We start from the raw sequence: 18,951 nt of genomic DNA, 5'->3' as shown, positions 1-18,951 counted from the left end.
TCGCTGCAGTTTTCCTAGCTTCTGACCTGCTCTTCTAGTACTGCGTTTATGTGGTGATTCCAGTTGAGTTTCTGATCAACAAAAACTTCCCAGATGTCGATCATGGGGGATTCAGTGATGGTAATTCCATTGACTGTCAAGAGGGGGTGGTTGAATTGTCTCTTATTGGTGATGGTCACAGCCTAGCATTTGTATGGCAAACATGTTACTTGCCACTTATCAGCTCAAGCCTGGATATTGTCCAGATCATATTTCATTTGAACACGGACTGCTTCAGTGTCTGAGAAGTCATAAATGGTGCTGATCATTCTGCAACCATCGACAGCATCCACACTTCTGACCTTATGATGAAGGCAAGGTCATTGATGAAGCAGCTGAAGATGTTTGGGCCTAGGACACTACCCTGAGAAACTCCTGCAGAGATGACTGACCTCCAACAATCACCTCCATCTTCCTATGTGTTAGGTATGACTCTAACCACTGAAGAGTTTGCCCTCTGATTTGCCCCCTCATTGATTCCAGTTTTGCTAGTAGCTCTGTGATGCTTCACTCAGTTCAATGCAGCCTTGATGTCAAAGGCTATGACCCTCTCCTCACCCCTAGAATTCAGCTGTTTTGTCCATGTTTGAACCAAGGCTGTAATGAGGTCAGGTGCTAACGAAGAGGCTATGCTCCAAACGTTTGTGACTTCAAATAAAGCTGTTGGACTATAATCTGGTCTCGTGTGACTTTTGACTTTGATCACTTCAGTCCAGCATGGGCACCTCCACATCTTGGCTAAAATTAAGTCTTTAAAACATTTGGTCTAGTAATTGTCACATGAAACCTCATTTTTCCTCTCGGTGAGCAGCCAGGATGAGTAATGACTATGCAAACATCTTCCATGACCAATTGAAATAACTGCACAGAGGTCAGCATCTTGTCACCAAGTCACCCTTTATTCACTTGTGCACAGTACACCTGCCTGTTGCTCCTGCTCTGATTGCGAGGCAAAGGCTTTCTGGTGATCCATGTGTTTGTTCAGGTGTTTGTTCACCTACCTGAACTTTGTAAGTCACGGGACCTGATCTCATATCAACCTCACCTTGTGCCTATACAGGGAACATTTGAATGGTTCCGGCACCAAAATTCGTTCCCCGAATTAAATTGTCTCGCTGACCTACTGGAGGGATGTGGCTGACACTGACATTCCTGCCGCTGTTTCACCCTGACCGCCCCCCTGCAGGTCTGGAGATATCAAGTTTAAACTGGTGCAGAATCTTATCCCCATCAGCAACTCTGCTGGAGCTATCCCTGTTGTTGCATTTGGGGTGGCCCTATAATCGAACAGGAACTGGGACAGTGTGGTTTCAATACTGGTTATGATGGCCCTCCTGTTTCCCCCATTACAACCAACTATTTCAGTTTTGCTAGGACAGGATCTTTTTGTGCCCACAGTCAGATATTGTCAGCGGTGACAGGAAGGGTGTCCAGGAGGTTTAAAACCAGAAGCGACTCTTGCAGGGGAGGCATCACCGGTGGTGTATCTGCCAGTGGGAGGTGGCTCAAAGCATCTGCATTAGCTACTTGGCTTCCTGGACGGTGTTCTAACTTGTACTTGTACACTCTGAGACTAAGGGCACAATGCTGAATTCTACTAGAAGCTATGGGCAGCATCACCTTGATTTCCTTCAAATGGGTAAAAACAATGACTGCAGATGCTGGAAACCAGATTCTGGATCAGTGGTTCTGGAAGAGCACAGCAATTCAGGCAGCATCCGAGGACAGGCAAAATCGATGTTTCGGGCAAAAGCCCTTCATCAGGAATAAAGGCAGAGAGCCTGAAGCGTGGAGAGATAAGCTAGAGGAGGGTGGGGGTGGGGATAGAGTAGCATAGAGTACAATAGGTCAGTGGGGGAGGAGATGAAGGTGATAGGTCAGGGAGGAGAGGGTGGAGTGGATAGGTGGAAAAGGAGCTGGGCAGGTCGGACAAGTCCGGACAAGTCAAGAGGACAGTGTTGAGCTGGAGGTTAGAAACTAGGATGAGGTGGGGGAAAGGGAAATGGGGAAGCTGTTGAAGTCCACATTGATGCCCTGGGGTTGAAGTGTTCCAAGGCGGAAGATGAGGTGTTCTTCTTCCATGCGTCTGGTGGTGAGGGAGTGGCAGTGGAGGAGGCCCAGCACCTCCATATCCTCGGCAGAGTGGGAAGGGGAGTTGAAATGTTGGGCCACAGGGCGGTGTGGTTGATTGGTGCGGGTGTCTCGGAGATGTTCCCTAAAGCGCTCTGCTAGGAAGCGCCCAGTCTCCCCAATGTAGAGGAGACCGCATCGGGAGCAACGGATACAATAAATGATATTAGTGGATGTGCAGGTAAAACTTTGATGGATGTGGAAAGCTCCTTTGGGGCCTTGGATAGAGGTGAGGGAGGAGGTGTGGGCACAGGTTTTACAGTTCATGCGGTGGCAGGGGAAAGTGTCAGGATGGGAGGGTGGGTCGTAGGGGGGTGTGAACCTGACCAGGTAGTCACGGAGGGAACGGTCTTTGCGGAAGGCGGAGAGGGGTGACGAGGGAAATATATCCCTGGTAGTGGGGTCTGTTTGGAGGTGGTGGAAATGTCGGCGGATGATTTGGTTTATGCGAAGGTTGGTAGGGTGGAAGGTGAGCACCAGGGGCGTTCTGTCCTTGTTGCGGTTGGAGGGGTTGGGTCAGAGGGCGGAGTTGCGGGATGTGGACGAGATGCGTTGGAGGGCACCTTTAACCACGTGGGAAGGGAAATTGTGGTCTCTAAAGAAGGATGCCATCTGGTGTGTTCTATGGTGGAACTGATCCTCCTGGGAGCAGATATGGCAGAGGCGGAGGAATTGGGAATATGGGATGGCATTTTTGCAAGAGATAGGGTGAGAAGAGGTGTAATCCAGGTAGCTGTGGGAGTCAGTGGGTTTGTAGAAAATGTCAGTGTCAAGTCGTTCGTCATTAATGGAGATGGAGAGGTCCAGGAAGGGGAGGGAGGTGTCAGAGATGGTCCAGGTAAATTTAAGGTCAGGGTGGAATGTGTTGGTGAAGTTGATGAATTGCTCAACCTCCTTGCAGGAGCACGAGGTAGCGCCAATGCAGTCATCAATGTAGCGGAGGAAGAGGTGGGGAGTGGTGCCGGTGTAATTACGGAAGATCAACTGCTCTACGTAGCCAACAAAGAGACAGGCATAGCTGTGGCCCATACGTGTGCCCATGGCTACCCCTTTGGTCTAGAGGAAATGGGAGGATTCAAAGGAGAAATTGTTAAGGGTGAGGACCAGTTCGGCCAAACGAATGAGAGTGTCGGTGGAAGGGTACTGTTGGGAACGTCTGGAGAGGAAGAAACGGCGGGCTTGGAGGCCCTGGTCATGGCAGATGGAGGTGTAGAGGGATTGGATATCCATGGTGAAGATGAGGCATTGGGGGCCGGGGAAACGGAAGTCTTGGAGGAGGTGGAGGGCGTGGGTGGTGTCTCGAACGTATGTGGGGAGTTCCTGGATTAGGGGGGATAGGACAGTGTCGAGGTAGGTAGAGATGAGTTCAGTGGGGCAGGAGCATGCTGAGACAATGGGTCGGCCAGGGTGGTCAGGCTTGTGGATCTTGGGAAGGAGGTAGAACCGGGCAGTGCGGGGTTCCCGGACTATGAGGTTGGAAGCTGTGGGTGGGCGATCTCCTGAGGTGATGAGGTTCTGTATGGTCTGGGAGATGATGGTTTGGTGATGGGGGGTGGGGTCATGGTCAAGGGGGCGGTAGGAAGAGGTGTCCTCGAGTTGGCGTTTGGCTTCAGCGATGTAGAGGTCAGTGCGCCAGACTACCACTGCGCCCCTTTATCCGCTGGCTTGATGGTGAGGTTGGGATTGAAGCAGAGGGATTGGAGGGCTGCGCGTTGTGAGGGTGAGAGGTTGGAGTGGGGGAGGGGGGTCGGCAGGTTGAGGCGGTTAATGTCCCGGCGGGCAGTTGGAAATGAAGAGGTCAAGGGCAGGTATTAGGCCAGCGTGGGGTGTCCAGGTGGATGCTGTGTGTTGGAGGTGGGTGAAGGGGTCCTCAGAAGATGGGCGGGAATCCTGATTGTGAAAGTAAGCATGGAGGCGGAGGCGACGGAAGAATTGTTCGATGTCACGGCGTGTATTAAATTCATTGATGCGTGGGCGGAGGGGGACGAAGGTGAGTCCTTTGCTGAGAACTGATCGTTCGTCCTCAGTGAGGGGGAGGTCTGGGGGGATGGTGAAAACTCGGCAGGGCTGGGAGCTGGGAGCTGGTGTGGGTGTAGAGCTGGGAGTGGGGTCGGAGCCAGTACCTGGAGTGGTTGTGATGGTGGGGGGAATAGGGGTAGAGTCATGAGCAGAGGTAGTGTTCCCCTCGGGGTTCTGGGGGGTGGGGATAGTGACAGTGGGGTCTGTGGGGGGTGTGTCAGCAGAATGCTGTTGAGTGGCGCTGGTGGGGGCGGAAGTAGTGGCAGACACGGCAGTAGGGGTGGCGGAAGTCACTGAGCGTGTGGCATCGGCAATGATGTGAGGGCCGGAATTGGCTGTGGGAGTGGCCATGATGGGGGCAGAAGTGTCATCATCAATCAGCGTGCGGGTGGTAGCTGCATCAGCCGCATGGCTAATGGTATTTCCGAGGCCAGGGGTATCTTCTGGAATGTTTGAGGAGCGCTGGCTATGGAGGTGGGTAGATAAAAGTTTGTTGTACTTACAGTTTTTGATGTTTGAGATGGAATTGAAATACTGTTTGTTGAGAGTATGAATTCTCCTGAGGATGTAGTACAGAGTGGGTCCTTTGCAATTCTGAGAGAGTGTGGCCCTCAGCTGAGGCAGGGCTGACTGTAGAGAGGTTAGGTGCCGGCACATTGCTGCGAGCGTGGAGCGGAGGATCTTGAAGGAGAACTGTTGCTGGTGTTTTTGAATCTGTAGTCTGTACTGTTTGTCCTGTTCGGGTCCGAACTCTGCTGGTTTAAAGGTGGTCTGGAGTCCGTGTGGTAAAAACAATGACTGCAGATGCTGGAAACCAGATTCTGGATCAGTGGTGCTGGAAGAGCACAGCAATTCAGGCAGCATCAGAGGACAGGCAAAATCGACGTTTCGGGCAAAAGCCCTTCATCAGGAATAAAGGCAGAGAGCCTGAAGCATGGAGAGATAAGCTATAGGAGGGTGGGGGTGGGGAGAGAGTGGCATAGAGTACAATAGGTCAGTGGGGAAGGAGATGAAGGTGATAGGTCAGGGAGGAGAGGGTGGAGTGGATAGGTGGAAAAGGAGCTGGGCAGGTCGGACAAGTCCGGACAGGTCAGGGGATCGAGTTGCTGGAGGTTAGAAGCTAGGATGAGGTGGGGGAAGGGGAAATGAGGAAACTGTTGAAATCCACATTGATGCCCTGGGGTTGAAGTGTTCCGAGGCGGAAGATGAGGCGTTCTTCCTCCAGGCGTCTGGTGGTGAGGGAGCGGCAGTGGAGGAGGCCCAGCACCTCCATATCCTCGGCAGAGTGGGAGGGGGAGTTGAAATGTTGAGCCACTGGGCGATTTGGTTGATTGGTGCGGGTGTCTCGGAGATGTTCCCTAAAGCGCTCTGCTAGGAGGCACCCAGTCTCCCCAATGTAGAGGAGACCGCATCGGGAGCAACGGATACAATAGATGATATTAGTGGATGTGCAGGTAAAACTTTGATGGATGTGGAAAGCTCCTTTGGGGCCTTGGATAGAGGTGAGGGAGGAGGTGTGGGCGCAGGTTTTACAGTTCCTGCGGTGGCAGGGGAAAGTGCCAGGATGGGAGGGTGGGTCGTAGGGGGGCGTGGACCTGACCAGGTAGTCACGGAGGGAACGGTCTTTGCGGAAGGCGGAGAGGGGTGGGGAGGGAAATATACACAGAGGGAACGGTCTTTGCGGAAGGCGGAGAGGGGTGGGGAGGGAAATATACATGGAGGGAACGGTCTTTGCGGAAGGCGGAGAGGGGTGGGGAGGGAAATATACACGGAGGGAACTGTCTTTACACACCAGATGGCCTCCTTCTTTAGAGACCGCAATTTCCCTTCCCACGTGGTTAAAGATGCCCTCCAACGCATCTCATCCACATCCCGCACCTCCGCCCTCAGACCCAACCCCTCCAACCGCAACAAGGACAGAACGCCCCTGGTGCTCACCTTCCACCCTACCAACCTTCGCATAAACCAAATCATCCGCCGACATTTCCGCCACCTCCAAACAGACCCCACCACCATGGATATATTTCCCTCCCCACCCCTTTCCGCCTTCCGCAAAGACCGTTCCCTCCGTGACTACCTGGTCAGGTCCACGCCCCCCTACGACCCACCCTCCCATCCTGGCACTTTCCCCTGCCACCGCAGGAACTGTAAAACCTGCGCCCACACCTCCTCCCTCACCTCTATCCAAGGCCCCAAAGGAGCTTTCCACATCCATCAAAGTTTTACCTGCACATCCACTAATATCATCTATTGTATCCGTTGCTCCCGATGCGGTCTCCTCTACATTGGGGAGACTGGGCGCCTCCTAGCAGAGCGTTTTAGGGAACATCTCCGAGACACCCGCACCAATCAACCAAATCGCCCAGTGGCTCAACATTTCAACTCCCCCTCCCACTCTGCCGAGGATATGGAGGTGCTGGGCCTCCTCCACTGCCGCTCCCTCACCACCAGACGCCTGGAGGAAGAACGCCTCATCTTCCGCCTCGGAACACTTCAACCCCAGGGCATCAATGTGGATTTCAACAGTTTCCTCATTTCCCCTTCCCCCACCTCATCCTAGCTTCTAACCTCCAGCAACTCGATCCCCTGACCTGTCCGGACTTGTCCGACCTGCCCAGCTCCTTTTCCACCTATCCACTCCACCCTCTCCTCCCTGACCTATCACCTTCATCTCCTTCCCCACTGACCTATTGTACTCTATGCCACTCTCTCCCCACCCCCACCCTCCTATAGCTTATCTCTCCACGCTTCAGGCTCTCTGCCTTTATTCCTGATGAAGGGCTTTTGCCCGAAGCGTCGATTTTGCCTGTCCACGGATGCTGCCTGAATTGCTGTGCTCTTCCAGCACCACTGATCCAGAATCTGGAGTCCGTGTGGGATGAGTTGGTTACGGAGGCAGGCACTGAGGAAGCAAATGTGGCTGTAGTAGCGGGTTTGTTTCAGGACATGGTTGAAGAGCTTCAGGGCAGAGAAAATGACCTGGGAGTTGCCTAGTAGGGATTTGCAATCGGTGACTATACTAAATTCTCGTCCGTGAAGGTACTGGTGGAACTTCCTCACAACAAAGATGACTGCCAAACATTCATTCTCGATCCGGGCATGTTTGCGTTTGGCATCAGCCAAAGCCTGGGAAGCACACACCATTGGGCATTCCTCTCCATTGGGCTGCCAGTGAGGCAACACTATCCCGACACTTTACGGGGATGCATCGAATGTGAGCACCACCTTTTGTTTCGGATTGTAGATGGCGATAGCTGCCTTTCCACTTCCCTAAAGGCTGCATCTTGGCTATGCAACCATTTCCAAGGCTGACCCTTTTTTAATGGCAGGTGTAAGGGTGCCAAAATGCAGGCAAGTTACATATGAATTTTCCATAATAAATGACTTACCCAAGGAAAGGCCTACGCTCTGGTACAGACGGGGGAGCCGGGGCTCCTTGATCACCCTTAATTTCTTTTCCAACAGTTGTAACCCAGTTTTATCAACTCTGTAACCCAAGTAGGTCCCTGGGCACCTGGAACACACAGGTTTTACATATAAGGCAATGCCCACCTGGGAGAAACATTGAAGCATTATGTTCAAGTTCTCCAAGTGCTCTTTATTGATCTTCCCTGTTATCAATACATCATCCAGATAAATGGCAATCTTGGTTAGCCCTTGCAAAATGTTCTCCAGGGTTCGCTGAAACGAGTGTAGGCTGATGATACCCTAAATGGCACTCTTGATAATTCATACAAACTGTTATGGGTGTTAATTGTGGCATACTTCTGGGACTCCTCATCCAGTTGCAATTACAGGTAGGCATGTCCTGCTTTGTAAAGGACAGGCCCCTTGCCAACTTTGTGTGCAAATCCTTAATGCGGGGGATTGGGTATCTATCCAGCTGCGAGAAGTAGTTTACATTTTGCTTAAAATCCCCACAAAGGTGATCTGAGCCATCAGGCTTCACAATAGGTACAACTGGTCCGGCCAGTTCTGCAAGCTTCACTGATTTGATGATTCCTTTGCACTCCAGCCTCCGGATTTCCACCTCTACTTTTGCCTGCAAGGCAACTGGCACTGGGTGGGCCTTGCAAAATCTCAGAATTGTGTCCTAGTCAACATGTAAAATGGCTTTGGCCCCTTTGATAGTCCCAAGCCTTTCCTGAAATACTCTTGGGTATTTCACTTGGTATTTCACTTGGACATCACTGAGGCAGCCATTTTCCAATTGAAAAATGTTGAGCCAATCCAGGTGAATCTTTTTCAACCAATTCTGCCCCAGTAGGCTTGGGCCTGATCCTTTTACTACCATCAGGAGGTGGTTTGGGGTCATAACATTCCTTAACCAACTCTGTCAACTCTTGGAAGGTTTTAGTGTCTGGTGTCTCTGGGAAAGTTAAGCCCCTAATAACTGAAAATGCTGCAGGCCCACATGTAGTCAAAAGGATTACTCATTGCTTTTCATTTGCCTGAAAAAGGTATCGCAATCTTTCAACAGACTGGGTCAAGTCTCCGACAGTAAGATCGAATGGGTCAAGCTTCCCAAATAAAGGCATGACATTATAAATGCTTACTCTAACTCCAAGATGACTGTTGCAAGCGAATGTTCTTCAGGCACATCCTGTTTTCTCCTGTCGCCACTGAAATAACTGTACAGAGGTCAGTATCCCCTCACCAAGTCACTCTTTATTTACATGTACACAATACACTGGCCAGCTCAGAGTCTCTCCCTGAACTGAAGAGATTCTAATTCCCCTGGTTTTTGTTTTAAGTGAAATAACAAAACAACAATTTCCTAATGTGAATTAAAATGGAACAGTAACACACTGTGTGGTCAGTCAGCTCAGAAATCTCTCAAAAAAGAACAGTAATACACTTGCTATGGTCAGTCAGCTTGAAGTCAGTCCCTGAACTGAGGAGTTTCTAATCCCCTGGTTATATACTTCCTGGTTTCCTTTTTTTCTACCCCACACTACTACCAAGCAGCGGCAGTGCTTATTTTCCCCAGCACCATGCCATGTGTGAACAGGTGTAGGACACAGTGAAAAAACAACAAGTGCAGAATACCTTATTCATATTCCACTACCAGGAAGAAAGGAAACATCCAAGTGGCCAGGGAGAAGCAATGCCCTTCTCAACAAAGGGCAATGCTGCGTGTTTAAAAAAGTGAAGGGGAGGGCAGGGATCAAATCAAATAGAGTTGGAGAGGGAAATAAAACCCTCCACATCCGACGGTGCCCACCTCTCCTGAAAATCTCGAGTATGTTGGTGGACACCGCAAGCTCCTTTTCCAGGAACACACAGGCTCAGACATAGCCATGGAACAGGGTCAGGCAATCGACCCTAACAACCCTCTCCATGGCCTGCTGTCTGGACCTGTTTATGGCCAGTTTGGCCAGGCCCAGGAGCAGACCCACGAGGATTTCCTCTGATCTACTCTCCCCCCTCTGCACCGGGTGTCCAAAGATCAGGTGGATGGGGCTGAAGTGCAACCAAAACTATAAAAGAAGATCCTTAAGGAAGCCAAAAAGGGAGTGCAGATGCCCACACCCCATTTATATATGGTCCACGGACTCCCAGCACCACAGAACAAGCAGTTGGGCTGGGAGTCCATGAACCATCACAACCTGCGGTTGCAGGGGACAGCTGCGTGCAGCACCCTCCACCCCAGATCCCTGAGAGAAAGTGGGAGGACTCCCGGGTAGAGAGCCCTCCAATGGGGATCCCCACTGCCTGGTGGCAAATGGACACGGGATGATCCCCTGAGTATAAATTTGTTTTTGTTAGGAGATTCTAAATCTCCTGGTTATTTTTTTTATTATTTTCAGCACCCATGCTGTTTGTGTGCAGGTGTGAGACAGAGTGAAAGACAACAGGTGTATAAATCTTTATTCAATTTCCACCTACCAGGAAGAAAGGAAACACCCAAGTAGTGTCCTTCACATCAAAGGGCAATGCTGTGTGAAGGTGGGGACAGGGATTAAATCATAATAGAGTTCGAGGGAGGGCGGGGGGAATAATACACTCCACTCCCTGTGGTGTCCACCTTTCCATGAAAATCTTGAGGGTGTTGGTGGACACCTGGGCTCTACATACCCAAGGAAGAGGGGCAGGCAATTGGCCAAGTCCAGGCCCGGTCCAGGAGCAGACCCACGAGGAAGTCCTTTTCTGACTTTGTATTTCCCTCTTTTGTAAACAACTTTAAAACTATGCCCTCTAATTCTTTACCATTTTATGAATTGGAATAATTTATTTCTATCTAATCTATCCAGCCCTTTCATGATTGTGAAAACTTCGATCAAATCTTTCCTCAGCCTTCTCCTCTCCAAGGAAATAATCCCACCGACCCAACTTTGGAAGCTTTCAAACTTTGGAGTCATTCTCATAGACACCTTCTGCACTCTCTGTAATACAATCACAACCCATTATGTGATATCCATAACTGTACACAGTACTCTACCTAAGGTGTGATTAATGTCTTGTACAAATTCAGCATAACCTTAATTTTGCACTGTATGCCCTTATTAATAAAGTTTCAAGTACGCTATGCTTTATTAACTGCTCTCCACTTGTTCTGTCACCTCTCACATTTTAAGTATATATACACCCATGTCTCTCTACTCCTATATACCATTTAAAACCGTAATCCTTTGTTTTATACTGTCTCTTAATTATCTTTGCACAAGTGTTGGACACACACCTTCACACTGAACTTCATCCTCCACCTATCTGGCTGCTCCGCATTTTAACTTTTCACAAATATCCTTCTTTCAGTTAGAATGTTTCCAAGTTTGCATCATCTACAAACCTTGAATTTATTCCCTGTAAAACAAGGTCAGAATTATTCACATATATCTGGAAGAACAAGAGTCCCACTACTGAGTTCTGAAGAACTAAACGACAGACATGCTGGCCTGCAAAAGGCCATCACTCTTGGATTCTTATCATTCAATCAATATTTATTTATATTGCTTATGTTTCTTTGATGAGCTAGATCTTTTCTCACAAGTCAGATGTGTGGCATTGTATGGAACGCCATTTCGAATTCCATGTACATGACATCAACAGTATTATCCTCATCAGCCTCCTTCGTTACCATATCAAAGGACTCCAATAAAGTTAGTTATAACTGACTTTCCCTTAAGAAATGTGGCAGAATGTGGCAGGGGAGAGACACTTCACATGTCTCTGCCAACTACATCTGCGGGAAGTGCATCCAACTCCAGCTCCTCGAAAACCAAGTTAGGGAACTGGAGCTGGAGCTGGAGCTGGATGAACTACGGATCATCCGGGAGGCTGAGGGGAAATTGAGAGGATGTACAGGGGTGTGGTCACTCCCCAGACACAGGATAAGGACAGCTGGGTTACTGTCAGGGGGGGGGGAAAGGGAGCGGACAGTCAGAGCAGGGATCTCCTGTGGCTGTTGCCCTCAGCAATGAGTATACCATTTTGGATACTGCTGGTGGGACGGCCTACCAGGGAAAAGCCATAGTTGTCAGGTCTCTGGCACTGTGGCTCAGAAGGGAAGGGGGAAAATAGAAAAGTGCTAGAGGTAGGAGACTCAATAGTTAGATGGATTGACATGAGATTTTGTGATCAGGAACGGGACTCCTGGAAGGTAAATTGCCTCCCCTGGTGCCAGGATCCGGGATGTTGCCGATCGGGTTTACAAGATTCTGAAGGGGGAGGGTGAGCAGCCAGAAATCATGGTACATATTGGCATCAATGATGTAGCCAGGAAAGGGATTGAGGATCTGAAAAGTGACTACAGACAGTTAGGTTTTAAGCTGAAGAGCAGGACGAGTAAAATTGTGACCTCAGGTTTGCTACCGGTGCCACGCAATAGTGAGATGAGGAACAGTCAGTGAATGCAGCTTAACACATGGCTGTGAGGCTGGTGCAAGAGAGAGGGGTTCAGATACCTTGACTATTGGGATAGCTTCAGTGGAAGGAGGGACCTGTACATGAAGGATGGGTTGCACCTGAACTGGAGGGGCACAAATATCCTAGATGGGAGATTTGCTCATGTGGTTCAGGAGGGTTTAAACTAGCTTGGCAGGGGGGGTGGGAATCAGAGCCGCATATCTGAGAGGGGGTCAGTAGCAGACAGGACAGTGACAGGATATATTGAATCAATCAGGAAGGCTTCTCACACGATGAAACAAAGGGATCAGTTAAAGTGTGTCTGCTTTAATGCAAGGAGTGTCCGAAAAAAGAGTGACGAACTTGGAGCATGGATTAGTACTTGGGGCTACAATGTTGTGGCCATAACAGAGACGTGGGTTTCACAGGGGCAGGAATAGTTGCTAGATGTTCCAGAGTTTAGAACGTTTAAAAAGGACAGGGAGGGTGGAAAAAGAGGAAGGGGTGTAGCATTACTAATCAGAGAGTGCATCACAGCTACAGGAACAAAGGTTGTTGAGGAAGGTTTGTCTACTGAGTCAGTATGGGTGGAAGGTAGGAACAGCAAGGGAACAGTCACCCCATCGGGGGTTTTCTACAAACCACCTAATAGCAATAGAGAGATTGAAGATCTTATAAACGAGCAGATTCTGGAAAAATGCAGACATAGCAGGGTTGCTGTTATGGGTGATTTCAACTTTCCCGATATCAACTGGAATCTTCTAAGTGCAGATGGTTTGGATGGAGCTGTTTTTGTTAGGTGTGTCCAGGAGGGTTTCCTTACTCAGCATGGAGACAGACCGATGAGGGGAGAGGCCATTTTGGATTTGGTGCTCAGCAGCAAGCCAGGACAGGTATCAGATCTCACGGTGGACAGCACTTTGGTGAAAGTGATCACAACTGCCTCATATATAGCATAGCCTTGGAGAGTGAAAGGAGCAGTAACTGAGGGAAGATATTTAATTGGGGAAAAGGAAATTATGATGCTATCAAACAGGAGTTGGGAAGTACAGACTGGGAGCAATTGTTCCACAGAAAGGGCACAGCAGACATGTGGAGGTTATTTAAGGAGCAGTTATTGCGAGTGTCATAGAGTCATAGAGATGTACAGCATGGAAGCAGACTCTTCAGTCCAACCCATCCATGCCGACCAGATATCCCAACCCAATCTAGACCCACCTGCCAGCACCCGGCCCATATCCCTCCAAACCCTTCCTATTCATATATCCATCCAAATGCCTCTTAAATGTTGCAATTGTACCAGCCTCCACCACATCCTCTGGCAGCTCATTCCATACACGTATCACCCTCTGCGTGAAAATGTTGCTGCTTAGGTCTCTTTTATATCTTTCCCTTCTCACCCTAAACCTATACCTTCGAGTTCTGGACTCCCTGACCCCAGGGAAAAGACATTGTCTATTTATCCTATCCATGCCCCTCATAATTTTGTAAACCTCTATAAGGTCATCCGTCAGCCTCTGACGCTCCAGAGAAAATAGCCCCAGCCTATTCAGCCTCTCCCTATAGCTCAAATCCTCCAACCCTGGCAACATCATTGTAAACCTTTTCAGAACCCTTTCAAGTTTCACAACATCTTTCCGATAGGAAGGAGACCAGAAATGCATGCAATGTTCCAACAGTGGACTAACCAATGTCCTGTACAGCTACAACATGACCTCCCAACTCATGTACTCAATACTCTGACCAAAAAAGGAAAGCATACCAAATGCCTTCTTCACTATCCTATCTACCTGTGACTCCACTTTCAAGGAGCTATGAACCTGCACTCCAAGGTCTCTTTGTTCAGCAACACTCCCTCGGACCTTACTATTAAGTGTATAAGTCCTGCTAAGATTTGCTTTCCCAAAATGCAGCACCTCGCATTTATCTGAATTAAACTCCATCTGCCATTTCTCAGCCCATTGGCCCATCTGGTCAAGATCCTGTTGTAATCTGAGGTAACCCTCTTCGCTGTCCACTACACCTCCAATTTTGTTGTCATCTGCAAACTTACTAGCTGTATCTCTTATGCTCGCATCCAAATCATTTATGTAAATGACAAAAAGTAGAAGGGCCCAGCACCGATTCTTGTGGCACTCCACTGGTCACAGGCCTCCAGTCTGAAAAACAACCCTCCACCACCACCCTCTGTCTTCTACCTTTGAACTAGTTCAGTATCCAAATGGCTAGTTCTCCCTGTATTCCATGAGATCTAACCTTGCTAATCAGTCTCCCATGGGGAACCTTGTCGAATGCCTTACTGAAGTCCATATAGATCACATCTACTGCTCTGCCCTCATCAATCCTCTTTGTTACTTCTTCAAAAAACTCAATCAAGTTTGTAAGACATGATTTCCCACGCACAAAGCTATGTTGACAATCCCTAATCAGTCCTTGCCTTTCCAAATATATGTACATCCTGTCCCTCAGGAGTCCCTCCAACAACTTGCCCACCACCAAGGTCAGGCTCACCGGTCTATAGTCCCTTGGCTTGGCCTTACCACCTATCTTAAACAGTGGCACCACGTTTGCCAACCTCCAGTCTTCCAACACCTCACCTGTGACTATCGATGATACAAATATCTCAGCAAGAGGCCCAGCAATCATTTCTCTAGCTTCCCACAGAGTTGTCGGGTACACCTGATCAGGTCCTGGGGATTTATCCACCTTTACCCTTTTCAAGACATCCAGCACTTCCTCCTCTGTAATCTGGACATTTTGCAAGATGTCACCATCTATTTCCCTACAGTCTACATCTTCCGTATCCTTTTCCACAGTAAATACTGATGCAAAATATTCATTTAGTATCTCCCCTGTTTTCTGTGGCTCCACACAATGGCCGCCTTGCAGATCTTTGAGGGGCCCTATTCTCTCCCTAGTTACCCTTTTGTACTTAATGTATTTGTAAAATCCCTGGTGTGATGCACAAATTTGTTTCTCTGAGACATGTAAGAAAGGGTAAGATTAAGCAACTTTGGATGACGAGAACAGAGGAACTTCTCGTCAAAAGGAAGAAGGCAGCTTACATAAAGTGGAGGAAGCAAGGATCTAGTACAGCTTTAGAGGATTACAGGCTACCTCGAAAGGTGCTCAGAATTGGTCTAAGGAGAGCTAGGAGGGGACACGAAAAAGGCTTGGCAAGAAGGATTGGGGAGAACCCAAAGGCATTTTACTCATACGTGAGGAATAAGAGAATGATCAGGGAGAAGGTAGGGCTGATCTGGGATAGCATAGGGAACTTATGTGTGGAGTCTGAGCAGATAGGCAAAGTCATTTTTTGCTTCGGTTTTCACCAAGGAAAGGAAACTTATTGTAAATGAAAAATTAGATGAGTTAGAATACAGTCTTGACCAAATCAAGATTGATGAAGTTGATGTGCTAAAAACTTTGGAAAACATTAAGATTGATAAGTCCCCTGGGCCAGACCAGATTTATCCTAGGCTGCTCCGGGAAGCGATAAAGGAGGTTGCTAAGTCGCTGGCGAGAAAATTTGCCTCCCCACTCTCCACGGGAGTTGTACCGGAGGATTGGAAGGAGGCAAATGGTATTCCTCTTTTCATGAAGGGTAATAGGGAAATCCCTGGCAATTACAGACCAGTCAATCTTAAGTCTGTGGTCAGCAAAGGTTTGGAAAAGATTCTGAGGAATAGGATTTATGACTATTTGGCAAAGCATAGTGTGATTAAAGGTAGTCAGCATGGCTTTGTGAGGGGCAGGTCATGCCTCACAAATCTTATTGAGTCCTTTGAGGAAGTGTCAAGACCGGTCAACAAAGGTTGAGCAGTGGATGTGGTGTATTTGAACTTCAGGAAGGCATTTGATAGGGTTCCCCATGGTAGGCTCATTCATAAAGTCAGGAAGTATGAGATATAGAAAGATTTGGCTATCTGGATTCAGAATTGGTTGGCTGACAGAAGGCAGAGAGTGGTTGTAGATAGGAAGTATTCTGTCTGGAGGTCAGTGTTGAGTAGGGTGGCGCAGGCTCTGTTCTTGGGCCTCTGCTCTTTGTAGTTTTTATAAATGAATTGGATGAGGAGATTGTGGGGTGGGTTAGTAAATTTGCAGATGACCCAAAGGTTGGAGGTGTTGTCGATAGCATAGAGGGCTACTGCAGACTGCAGCGCGATATAGACAGAATGCAGAACTGGGCCGAGAAATGGCAGAAGGAGTTCAACCTGGATAAATGCAAAGTGATGCATTTTGGAAGGTTGAACTCAAATGCTGAATATAGAATTAAAGACAGGATTCTTGGCAGTGTGGAGGAACAGAGGGATCTGGGTGTGCAAGTACATAGATCCCTCAAAGTTGCCACCCAAGTGGATAGGGTTGTTAAGAAAGCATATGGTGTTTTGGCTTTTATTAACAGGGGGAATCGAGTTTAAGAGTCGCGAGGTTTTGTTGCAGCTCTACAAGTCCCTGGTGAAACCACACTTGGAATATTGTGTCCAGTTCTGGTCACCCGACTATAGGAAAGATACAGAGGCTTTGGAGAGGGTGGGAAGAAGGTTTACTCGGATACTGCCTGGATTGGAGGGCTTGCCTTATGAAGAAAGATTGAATAAGCTTGGACTTTTCTCTCTGGAGAGAAGGAGAAAGAGAGGAGACCTGATCGAGGTGTATAAAATAATGAGAGGAATAGATAGAATCAATAGCCAGAAACATTTCCCCAGGGCAGGATTGACTGGTATGAGAAGTCACAGTTTGAAGATATTAGGAGGAAGGTATAAAAGGAGACATCAGAGGTAGGTCCTTTACGCAGAGAATTGTGAATGCATGGAATTCGTTGCCAGCTATGGGGACATTTAAGTGACTGCTGGACATGCACACGGATAGCAGTGAGTTGAGGGGCGCATAGGTTAAGTTACTATATTTGACATTAGGATTAAATCTCGACACAACATCGTGGGCCTCAGGACCTATTCTGTGCTGTACTTTTCTATGTTCTATGTTCTGAATCCATGCAGACTCTCCTTAATTAACCCATATTTGTCCATCTGACATTAATTCTATCACGGTTTCTTATTTCCTGAAGTTTTCCCACAAACAAATTTAAACGATTTCACTGGACCATGGAAAAAACAATGGGAGGGCACAGCGCTGAGCTGAGGAATGAATGGCCACTTCAAACTGTGCTCTGTTTCTGACCAGAACTTTCAGTCTCCGGAATACAGTGGTGCTGTAAAAGGACAGCAGTTCAGGCAGCATCCAAGAAGCAGGAAAATCGACATTTCGGGCAAAAGCCTTTAATCAGGAATACAGACACTCTGCCTGTATTCCTGATGAAGAGCTTTTACCCGAAACGTCGATTTTCCTGCTCCTCAGATGCTGCCTGAACTGCTGTGCTTTTCCAGCACCACTCTATTCCAGAATCTGATTTCCAGCATCTGCAGTCATTGTTTTTACCCAGGACTTTCAAGCCCCTTACACCAGGGTAGTGGATCTGGTTCACCAGTGCTAGCATCTGAGCCAAAAGCAGGGAAGGGCAAAAGGGATGTTGAGTGGATGACGGGTGGGTGATATGTTAGGGAGATGGATGGTATGTATGCCAAGTGGAGAGATAGTTTTAAAAAAAGTGTCTTCTGCAATGTGTATGTGGGCTTGGTAGGATGGAGGGGGGAGGGGCTTTAGTTAGTCTTCTGTCACAATACAATGTGGGAACTTGGCTCAAAGCTACATGTGTTCATAAAATAATATTTTACAAAGTACTTTAAAAGAATAGTTTTTAATGTTTAAATTATGCATGTATATGTAGGTCATTTATGCACATTATGCACTGAATGCAACATTATTCTGTCACTGCTGTTTTGATTTTGCTAGCACCTGGGATCACCTCAATTTTTAAAAATATTAAAATAGTGTCACATTGGAAAATAGTTTGGGAAACATAGTGTTAAATTGATGTTCGAGTTACCTAGAAGTAGATGTAAAAGAACATTAATAATATTTCAGACAATGAACTTTTTTCCAGGTGACATGAGTGATACTTTTTTCTCAATTATATCACAAAAATCAGATTATTTTGTCATTGTCAGAATTGTTTGTGGGAATTTGTTGCACTGGTTGGCTGTAAAATGTCTTGAGACATCAGTGGGTTGCGAAAACTGTTATATAAGTACAAACATTTCTTTCTCATGACACCACATACAATGCCAAAGTAAAATCTAAATAAATGAGCTTGTGGCATTATACAAATATGTTCACACAATCAGAGAAATGATTGAGGAAGTCAGTAACTGAAGTGTGATCTTTCAGTCTGGAAGACAGTGCACAAGAGTAACCAGTTCCTCAGAAGGTGGGAAAGGTGAATGTTTTAAAATTTCAGGTGCCAAACCCATACACCACCTTTCAACAGTGTCCTTTTGCTCAATTCCGCTGCAGCTCCATTTGCTCTTCTCTCTCCACATGCCTCACACCCCCATGTGAATAGCTAATACTGACACTCAGCCTATTTCAATCTTGCACACATTCCTCAGTCACTCTCCACAAATGTTGCCCTTCCCTCCAATCCATACAAGCCATTACATAATGCACATCTTCTATACTTGCCAGGCAAAAGAATACAAAGCTTGTGGAGAAATAGTGCTCTGAGTGGGTTAATGGATATCAGCCTGTATTAGTGCATGCCAGACTGCTCGACTGGGAAGGATGGTCTCATTCTAGAACAGTGCAGATCTCAGCTATGATTTTCTATGAACGCTAAACGTGGGCGGCACGGTGGCACAGTGGTTAGCACTGCTGCCTCACAGCGCCAGAGACCCTGGTTCAATTCCCGCCTCAGGCGACTGACTGTGTGGAGTTTGCACATTCTCCCAGTGTCTGCGTGGGTTTCCTCCGGGTGCTCCGGTTTCCTCCCACAGTCCAAAGATGTGCAGGTCAGGT

Source organism: Chiloscyllium plagiosum, unplaced genomic scaffold, assembly GCF_037043375.1.
Source record: "Chiloscyllium plagiosum isolate Xiang-an unplaced genomic scaffold, Cpla_swu_hap1 HiC_scaffold_3, whole genome shotgun sequence".
NCBI lineage: Eukaryota > Metazoa > Chordata > Chondrichthyes > Orectolobiformes > Hemiscylliidae > Chiloscyllium > Chiloscyllium plagiosum.
The sequence above is the reverse complement of the archived record's forward strand: the minus strand, read 5'-3'. Positions refer to the sequence as shown.